The sequence below is a fragment of the Muscardinus avellanarius genome, assembly GCF_963383645.1.
Source record: "Muscardinus avellanarius genome assembly, chromosome: 16".
Taxonomy (NCBI): Eukaryota; Metazoa; Chordata; class Mammalia; order Rodentia; family Gliridae; genus Muscardinus; species Muscardinus avellanarius.
The window spans coordinates 55,335,671-55,345,635 of record NC_137802.1 but is presented as its reverse complement, the minus strand read 5'-3'; the positions used below and the strand labels follow the sequence as shown (position 1 = coordinate 55,345,635).

At 49.4% G+C, this 9,965-nt stretch overlaps 1 pseudogene across 1 annotated transcript; it reads right to left on the bottom strand.

The window, feature by feature from the left end:
• Positions 1-5,626: 5,626 nt before the first annotated feature.
• LOC308275740 (nudC domain-containing protein 2-like) lies at positions 5,627-6,396 on the bottom strand (annotated as a pseudogene). The gene is made up of 2 exons: positions 6,393-6,396; positions 5,627-6,263 (listed from the first exon to the last, which is right to left on the bottom strand). The product of its transcript is annotated as a nudC domain-containing protein 2-like (transcript).
• Between the last annotated feature and the right edge of the window lie 3,569 nt (positions 6,397-9,965).

Sequence of the window (9,965 nt, the reverse complement as noted above, 5' to 3'; positions counted from 1 at the left end):
GCCAGAAAACAGAGAGGACTTCAGAAGTTATCCGTGGATTCTCCAAACACCTATAATGCAATGAAAATAAATCAAAAGTGGAAAGACCGTCCTAAGGAAGGTTTGTCTGAAAAACTGGCCTCTGCGCTGCTGGCCTAGAACACTTGAAGTATAGCAAGAGCAGGGTGCAGTGGTGCACACCTGTGACCCCGGTACTTGAGAGGGGAAGACAGGAGGATCGCAGGCTCGAGGCCAGTGTGCTGTAACTTAGCAAGATCCGTTTCAAAAATAAAAAACAAAAAGGGCGGGGTTGTAGCTCAGAGGTAGGACACACCTGGGTTCAATTCTCAGTACTACACATTAAATAAATAAATAAATAAATAAATAAATAAATAAATAATAAAGCATAGCAAGAAAGCCATCTCGGTGGAGCAGAGGCAGCCGGGGAACTGAAACACTGTGAGAGCCAGCAGGGAGGCAGGGCCCCGTGACTCAGGGTGAGCAGGTCTCCCAGAGGGACTTGATTTGGGCGTCTAGTGCGGTAGGCAGCTGGGAGGGTTCTCTGGACTTCTTACAAGAGGAAACCTGGTCAAAAGAACCCCAAAGGATATAACTAGTAATGATGTCTCTTTGTGCTTAAGGCAGCTAAGTAGGGCTGAATCATTTCCCATAAATCCTTTGGTCCCTCCACAGTGTCTGCTGCCCGGCACCATGCCTGGGCTAGACGGAGCAGGACTTTAGCACCAAGATTCTTTCAAGTGCCTTCTATGGACCCAAATAGGCAAGTGGCCTCGCTCCCTGAACACCACCCTCGGAAGCCTCTGCTTTTTGGTTAGGCCAGAGGTGTGGGCACATGAGTTTGGGTGTCATTTTCCCCTGAGAATGAGGCCAAGTATACTGTTTTTGGTTTTGGCTTGGTTGGCTTTGTTTGTTTGTTGTTGTTTTTTTTTTTGGGGGGGGCGGGTATTAGGTATTGAACCCAGGATCTACCACCCCCAGCCCTTTTTATTTTTATTTTTTATTTTGAAACAGGGTCTTGCTAAGTCGCCCAAGCTGGCCTCAAACTTTCAATCCTCCTGCCTCAGTCTCTCGAGTTTCTGGTATTTCTCCAGCTCAGTTCAGCTTTATGGATTTTGAGGAAGTTATGAAGCTCATAGGTGCCGACTCATGAAAACCCTATAGGAAAGGGAACCAGAGCAGGGAGAGGACAATGCTCCAACTTAGAGTCTCCAGAAGATGTAGATAAAGGAAGTGTGTGTGTGTGTGTGTGTGTGTGTGTGTGTGTGTGTGTGAGAGAGAGAGAGAGACAGAGAGAGACAGAGACAGAGACAGAGACAGAGACACAGAGACAGACAGAGAGAAAGAGCTAAAAGAAGAAGAGAAAATGCTATAGCAGGAAGTTTTCACAGGGCCAATTTCTAACAATAAACAAGGAGCTGTTTGTGGCCAAGCCAGAGGGGAAAATAAACAGGCAGGATGGGGGTTGGGGTGGTTCTGAGAAAACCTGGAATGGGCTCACCACGCTGCCTCTGGGGTGAGGGAAGAAATATGAAACACTCCATCCTTCCTCCGTTGGCCCCCACACCCTGTGAGTAGCATGCCCAGCCTTCAGCTTCCCCTTCTTTTTTTTTCTTTTTCTTTCTTTTTTCAGTACTGGGGATGGAACCCAGGGGCATTCTACTTACGAGCTACACCCCCAGCCCTATTTTTTATTCTTTATTTTGAAACAGGGCCTCACTGAGTTGCAGAGGGCCTCACTAAGTAGCTGAGGCGGGCCATGAACCACGATCCTCTGGTCTCAGCCTCCTGAATGCTGGGATTACAAGCGTGCGCCACCACGCCCGGCTGAGCTTCCCTTTCTTGATGAAGAGAGACCTGGTTTTGATGGGATGCCCACCCTCCTGACAGAAGGCTCTTTACCCCAGCTCAGGGGTGAATCCTGACTCACCCCAGCTGAGCGTGGCTATTTCTTTTCTCTTCTCAGGTTAGATTGCACAAGGACGAGTGATGCATAACGGCCCTGAGAGCAGAATGAAAAGTCTTCCAGGAAGCGTGGAAAGAGTCTCTTCCCTTAAAAAGGGTGGCAAGATGAAACGGGTCCTTTTATGTTTGGGTTATTTGTGGATTGATCTGCAGTCTCTGGATGTATGGCAGCTACCTTGGCACCTTGAGGTGACCTGGCAGGCACTTGGAGAAATATAAAAATAAAAATCTGAAGCCGGGTGTGGTGGCGTATGCTTGTAATCCCAGTATTTGGGAGGCTGAGACAGGAGGATCGCGGTTCTCGGAAGCCTCAGCTACTTAGTGAGGCCCTGTGCAACTCAGTGAGACCCTGCTCCAAAAATAATAATAATAAATAGGGCTGGGGGTGTAGCTTGGAGGTAGAATGTCCCTGGGTTCCATCCCCAGGACCTCAAAAAAACCCTGAGTTCTCAGTGGTGTCATTGAGCCCCAATTTACTAATATAGGTGCTTTTCTACTGCTGGACTTGCCCTCCTCCTCTCCCTCCTCCTCCTTCTTCATACTGGAAGCTAAACCCAGGGGTGCTCTACCATTGAGCTACATCCCCAGTCCTTTTTTATTTTATTTTATTTTATTTATTTATTTTTGCGGGTCTGGGGATGGAACCCAGGGGCATTCTGCCTCTGAGCTACACCCCCTGCCCTATTTTTTTTTTTATTCTTTATTTTGAAACCGGGTCTCACTGAGTTGCAGAGGACCTCACTAAGTAGCTGAGGCTGTCCGCGAACCGCGATCCTCCAGGTCTCAGCCTCCCGAATGCTGGGATTACAAGCGTGCGCCACCATGCCCGGCTCCTTTTTTATTTTAAACAAGAGTCTTGCTATGTTGCTGAGGGTCTTCCTGAGTTGGTGAGGTTGGCCTTGAACTTGCAATCCTCCTGTCAGCCTCCCAAGTAGCTGGAATTTCAGGTGTGTGCCACTGCACCTGGTTTCTCTGACCTTCTCATTTTTTTTTTTTTTTTTGGTAGTACTGGAGGTGGAACCCAGAGGCTTTCTACCTCCAGGCTATACTCCCAGACCTATTTTATACTTTATGTGGAAACAGGGTCTCACTAAGTTGCTGAGAGCCTCACTAAGTAGCTGAGGCTGGCTTCGAACCTGTGCAATCCTCCTGTCTCAGCCTCCCAAGCACGGGCACTACGCATGCGCCACCATGCCCGGCTATGACCTTCTCATTTTATAAAATATTTTCCTTTTTCTTTAAGCCATTCCAGTAGGACTCCCGGGTCCTTGTATCCTAAGCAATACTTTCTCCCTCACTGGAAAACAGCTGGAAGGTAAAGACCACAGCTTCCTTCTCCCTAGATCTCTAGCACCCAACTCCAAACCTGGATCATTGTCGGTACTCATCGGATGGATGGATGGATGGATGGATGGATGGATGGATGGATGGATACATGGATAAATGGATGGATGGATGGATGGATGGATGGATGGATGGATGGATGATGGAGCCCACCAACTCTTACAGCAACTTCATCTCAGCATCTTCTCTTCTACTTCCCATTACATCCTCCAGCAAGGTCAGAGTGACCTGAAGAAGCACAAAGCTCTAAACTCAGGAGCTCTGCTTGCAGCCTCCATGTGAACACCGCCTGGAGCGGACAGGAAAACGTGGACCTTCCCAGAAGAGATCTCAGCCCCGGGTCTCCTGTGGAAAGGTGCTCTTCCCTTGCAGGTGGCACTTGCATCAATGTGGGGCCCCTCCCCTGGGCCTCTGCCTCCCCACACAAAAAACAAGAGCTGCCCAACCCCAGCATAAAGAAAGCAGCTCTGGAGGCTTGGAACAGGTCTCCATCTGTCCAGAAGCCTGTCTCTACATTGAATACGGGGGAAACTGCACTGGCCCCCGTGGGATGAGCTTAGCCAGGCTGCATCACAGAACCCACAAATCCCCTGTGAAGATGGTGCTTGGAACAATCCACCTTCAGCAAGAGTGGAAAACAGGTGGAAGACACAGTTTTACTCTTCTCGGAGTCCCAGGCTGCTCCCTTTTCTACAGTTCACACATGAACCCGAGAGTAAGCCTTGGTTCCAGGTGATTTCTGTGGCTTGAAAGATAAGGAAATCTATGGCCCTATCTAGGATTTGACCCATGACCTTGACCTGTTGGACAATGGACATCAACAGCTAAATGACCATTCCCAACAGTCTGCAGTGCATCCAGATGGCAGGACTCTGCAGCCGGGGACAGCCCAGGGGAAGGTCAAGTGGACAGCCAAGTCATTAACTGGTTGCTCCATCCTGCAGCCCCTGTATTCCGTGTGCGTGCGTGCGTGTTGGGGGGTGGGAGGGGATCCTGTGTCTGGAGTGTGTGCCCAGCCCTGCAGACCAGGTCCTCCAAAGGACCTTCCCAGTGCGAAGGAAAGACCCGCCCAGCAGCGATGGAGAGGCCAGGCCATCTTTCCACAGCATCTGGGAGGAACGGGCAGGGCCGGATGTGGGCCGCTGACCTTCTCCCTTCCTCCTGGAGAGGAAGCTCCTCCTGCGCCACCTCTGTGCTGCCACTGGGCGGTTACAAATGAATCGTTCCCTGCCTGTGGTTCCCTTCCTGAGTGGTGAGGGGCAGCTCGCCTGGCCCAGCCCAGCCCCCACCCTCCTCTGGAGCCAGCCCAGGAAGGAGCTCCAGGCTCTGGCTTCAGCCCAGGGCTGATGGGTGGGGTGGGAGGCAAGGCCCAGAGACCAAGGCAAGACCTTCTTCCCCTGATCCCTTCTGGAGCATGATACCCTTGTCTCTCCTGTCAGGAAAGAGACACGGGGCCAACAAGGACTTCCCTGCACTAACAGGACGAGATCTGTGAGAGGCCTGAACAGGGGCCAGCCCACGGTGATGAGAATCTCTAGCCCGAGAGGTTGCAGGTAAATTACTGAATAAAACACCCCTCTAGCACTTTTTTTTTTTTTTTTTTTGCGGGTCTGGGGATGGAACTCAGGGGCATTTGACCTCCGAGCCACATCCCCTGCCCTATTTTTATTCTTTATTTTGAAACAGGGTCTCACTGAGTTGCAAAGGGCCTCACTAAGTAGCTGAGGCTGTCCATGAACCGCGATCCTCCGGTCTCAGCCTCCCGAATGCTGGGATTACAAGTGTGCGCCACCACGCCAGGCTCTCATATGTTTTTTTTTTTTTCACTCTCTGAAAAGTTTATTGAACATTATTCCTTCATAATACTTATTAAAAAAAAACACTTAATTTTCCCTGAAGGCACCCTTTCAGTTAATATGATCTGCACCCTAATTTTTTTTAGTAAAAATACAATTAAATATGAAATTAGTAAACTGTAGCACATAAAACTCCATGCTGAGCAAAACAAGTCCAAAAACAAAATCACCGTATATCCTTACAACAGTTTCCATAATACATGTTTCCTACATAAATCATACTTGAATGCAAATTTTAAAACCATATTTAAGAGCCGGGCGTGGTTGTGCACACTTGTAATCCCCGCCCTTGGGAGGCTGAGACAAGAGGATTGCACAGGTTCGAAGCCAGCCTCAGCTACTTAGTGAGGCTCTCAGCAACTTAGTGAGACCCTGTTTCCAAATAAAAAATATAAAATGGGTCTGGGAATATAGCCCGGAGGTAGAAAGCCTCTGGGTTCCACCTCTAGTACCACCAAAAACAAAACAAAACAAACAAAAAAAAATTTAAATATATTTTGCAACTTGTTAACCCTAGGCATTCATATTTTCTTCTTTCTTTGATTAAGTTGGCAACATCTGCTAGGATCCACAGAACACAGAAGAAAAAAATATTATTTCTCAAGGTTTGAGAAATCTGGTCCACCTTTTGTGTAGTTTCCTGAGATTTCTGCTCCACTGAAGTCAAAACCAGGATTTTCTTTCTGGAATCTCTCTAATGTAAGCTTTCTCTGCATCTTGTACCCAAGGATCGGCTGCATATTCAGATTCTAGAAGAGAAGTCCAAAAATTGGCAGCACCTCTCTTTGTCTTTGTAAGAACAATATGGACCATTTTCCTATCCTCCAAAGTCCATGTTCCCTCATCAGCTATTGTGGAATCACAGAGTTTGCCCTTGAGGATCTCGCGCCCCCCACCCAGGCCAGCGCCACATGCCAGCTCTGCAGGCCACACTGGATGTCCTGAGTGCGGGTGCCTGGCGGCACTTGGACTTCAATGAACACCTCCTCCAGGGTCTGGTACCACTGGCCCCACGCGTCCCGCATGGAACCACCCCACTGCGCTCCTCAAATGGGGCAGACGTGGTCCAGTCCCCAGCTGGCCACAGCCGCACCGATCGAACTGCGCCTCATATGTTCTTTATGATGATGAACATATCCGAACCTCCCAACAACTCTTTGAGGAAGGCGCCATTTTTACATCCAGTTCACAAATGAGGAGACTGAGGCACGGAGAGGTTCAGAGATTTACCCATTGTAAGCAGCGGGGCCCAGGCGTGAATTCAAGGCCGTGGTGTCGGTGCTCTCAGCCCTGCCTAGCAAGGGTGCAAATATCAAGGCAGTGCTTGAGTCCCATGTGTGTGCCCAGCCCTGCCACAGGGTCCCGCTGGGAGGTCGGCAGGTAACTAAGGCTCCTCCACACCTTGGTTAGGTAATGAAGGGCAAACTGAAAGGGCTCTGAGGGAAGAGGAGGGCGGAAGACAGAGGCATAAATTCAACCCGATGGCACCCACCCAGGTATCAAACTCGTGATTTCATTTAATCCCCCCCCCCCAAAAAAAAAGCTTATCAGGAAACCAACTGAAGGTTAAAGTAGTCAAGTGACCTGCCCAAGGATGCACAGCCAGGCCTCTCTGACAGCAAGGCCAGGTGGCTTTCTGCTGTACCACTAGGATACAAGGAACACTTGCCAGTTAAGGAAAGGGGGGATGAGATAATGCCAGTAGCCTGCTAAGGTCAACAGGCTACAGGAGGCTGATCCAGAATTGGAATGCAGACTTTCTTTCCTTTTCTTCTTTTTTTTCTTTTCTTTTCTTTTCTTTTCTTTTTTTTTTTTTTTTTTTTTGTGTGTGTGTGTGTGTGGTACAGGGGATGGAACCCAGGGGCATTCTACCCCTGATCTATGCCACCAGCCCTATTTTTTATTCTTTATTTTGAAACAAGGTCTCACTAAGTTGTGGAGGGCCTCACTAAGTAGCTGAGGCTGGCTGCAAACCTACGATCCTCGCCTCAGCCTCCCAAGTACTGGGATTACAAGGGTGTGTCACCACATCCGGCTTGGAATGCAGACTTTCTGATGCTGCTGTGAGCCAGTGTCATGGCTTGGGGTCCTTCTGGTCCCTAGATGGCAGGCTCCCATTTGGGGCTCTGCTCCTGGGGCAAATGAGGAGGGAAGTCCATGTCTTGGTCCTACCTGGCAAGGAGGAGTGGGCTGTGAGTGACATTTGTGATAGTGAGTAAGCCTGTCCCCCCCGCAGATGTCTGAAACTAGACCCTATAATCCAGGACCCAGGGTACTTGCTGTGTGTGGCCCCCAAGCACCTGCAGAAGGGCTCAGCGTAGAAATGGAACCTGTACGTACCATGTTTTTTCGTGCATACATACTTACAGTAAAGTTCAATTTATAAATTAGGCACAGTAACAGATAGCCAACAATCAGTAGTAATAAAAAGAGAATGATTATAAAAATATGCTGTTATGAAAGTGATTTAAAACATGAATTGTGCCAGCCGTGGTGGCGCATGCTTGTAATCTCCGTGCTTGGGAGACGGAGACGGGAGGATTGCGCAGGTTCGAAGCCAGCCTCACTGGCTTAAGAGACCCTGTTTCCAAATAAAAAATATAAAATAGGTCTGGGAGTATAGCCCAGAGGTAGAAGGGTTCCATCCCCAGTACCACCAAAATAAATAAATAAATAAATAAATAAATAAAATAAAACAGAAATTGTAGCCAGGCAATGGTGGCACACGCTCATAACCCCAGTACTTGGGAAGCTAAGACAGAAGGATCTCACATTCTCCGACAGCCTCAGGTACTTAGTGAGGCCCTGGGCAACTTAGTGAGACCCTGTTTTAAAATAAAGAATTAAAAACAGAGCTGAGGGTGTAGCTCAGAGGTAGAAGGCCTCTGGGTTCAATCTCCAGTACTGCAAAAAATTTTTTAAAATGCATTGTTTCTTTCTGGAATTTCCCATTTAATATCTGAGTCTCATGATTGATGGCCGGTACTGAAATCATGAATGAAAGTGGCATATAAGACAGGGCTCCTGTCCCAGTGAACCTGGGGCCGGCTGACCCTCGAGCTTCAGGACCACAACCCATCTGCAGGCGCTGGGCTCAGTGGCTAGGACGCCGGCCCTCTGCTCTCATCGCAGGGGCTCTTTCCACGCACCAGTCCCCACTCTTGGCATAAACAAGATCTTGGAACAGGGGATGGTGTCACGTGACTGTAACCCCAGCTCCTGGGAGGCTGAGGCAAGAGGGTCACAGGTTGGAGGCCAGCCCAGGTGACTTAATGAGGCCCTGTCTAAAAATTAAAATAAAGGTGCTGAGTGAGATTAGTCAGTCACAAAAAATAAGAAATCGGATGCTTTCCCTAATATGTGAAAGCTAAGGAGAAATGGGTCATAGGAGGAACTCTAGATGAAAAAGGAAATCCTATAGAGGAGCAAACAAGACAACCTAATTGAGGGGATGAGAGGGGGGAAGAAGGAAATTCTCTAAAACACACAATGTACTTAAACATATCGAAGTCAACCACTAAGCCAAGCAAGGGAAGGAGGGGCAGGGAGGGAATGGGGTGGGAATGGGTTAGGGGTTAAATCGGTGATGTGTACATGTATGTCCACACAAGTTTTTTTTTTTGCCCCAATATGATGTATGAATATAATGCACCCATAAAAAATAAAAAATAAAAGGGCTGGCGGTATAGTTCCATGGTAGTGTAGAGTGCCTGCCTAGCATGTACAAGGCCCTGGGTTCCCCAATACCACACAGCAAAACAAAACAAAAAAAATCCCACAAGGGTTTGGAGAGCCTCAATGCAGCTCAGCTCCCCTGATTTAGAGGAAGAAAAAAAGAAAAAGATTGCCTTTCAAAATGTGCAACATTTTCCTAAAAACAGGGGCAGGCAAAAAGTCCCACTAATTTCTCTTTGTCCTGGGCTCCTTAACCACAGCTCCGTTTGGGGTAGGGGCTACAAGAGTTGGTCACCACACAGGAGGGGTGCAGGCTGGGGGGCGAGCCCAGCCTGGGTTGTGAAGCCCCTAATCCCTCACCGATGGAATGCGCTCCATTCCGGGAGGCTGAGGTTTTTGGGGTGGGTGAGCTGCAGAAAGCCCCTTTTAAAAGCCAAATATTCAAGCAGGCTACAGCCCTGCTGTTTGACGGTTCTTGATGGATGAGCCCCCGACCCTCCCGGTGAGCTTCATGTCCCCCCTCCTCATGTGCCCCCTCACACTGTGAGGTCTGGCTTGTGCAAGGAAGCCTGTCAGTGTTGGGACACGTTGGCCCCATGGCCTGCAGCGGGAAGGAGCCTCTGAGGGATGCCTGCTGTCTGGCTCTCTTCTCTCGCCCCAGGCCTCGGGTCCTGGGTGCTTCTCTTTCAAAGCTGCAAAATTATCACCATTAGTATAGCTTGTCTCCTGGAGGCCTGAGGGTAGGGCAAGGGAGGAGGAGGCCCTGACTGCTGGCTTATCTGGGGCCAAGTGTGGGAGAGTGGGTGCTGAATGGGCTTTACCACGGGGGTGTGGGTTACAAGACCACCCCAGGGACTGCCGGAAGTTGGGCTGCAGACCTCTGCAGCTTGCATCTCCTGCTGGAGGAACTACATTGGCACCTGATGAGGCCGGCAGCAGGGAGAGGCAAGCACAGTTCCTGGGGTCAGCACCTGCGCTGCGAGGGAGGGCCTTCTTAAATTTGGTATCCTAAGTGCCTCTCCCTGGTCCTCGCCCTAAGGCCCCATTCACCTCCAACAGGATGCCTGCCTCGGTTGCCCTCATCACCCATCCCAAGACTCTGCATCCCAGAGACTTCAGAGGAGCCCC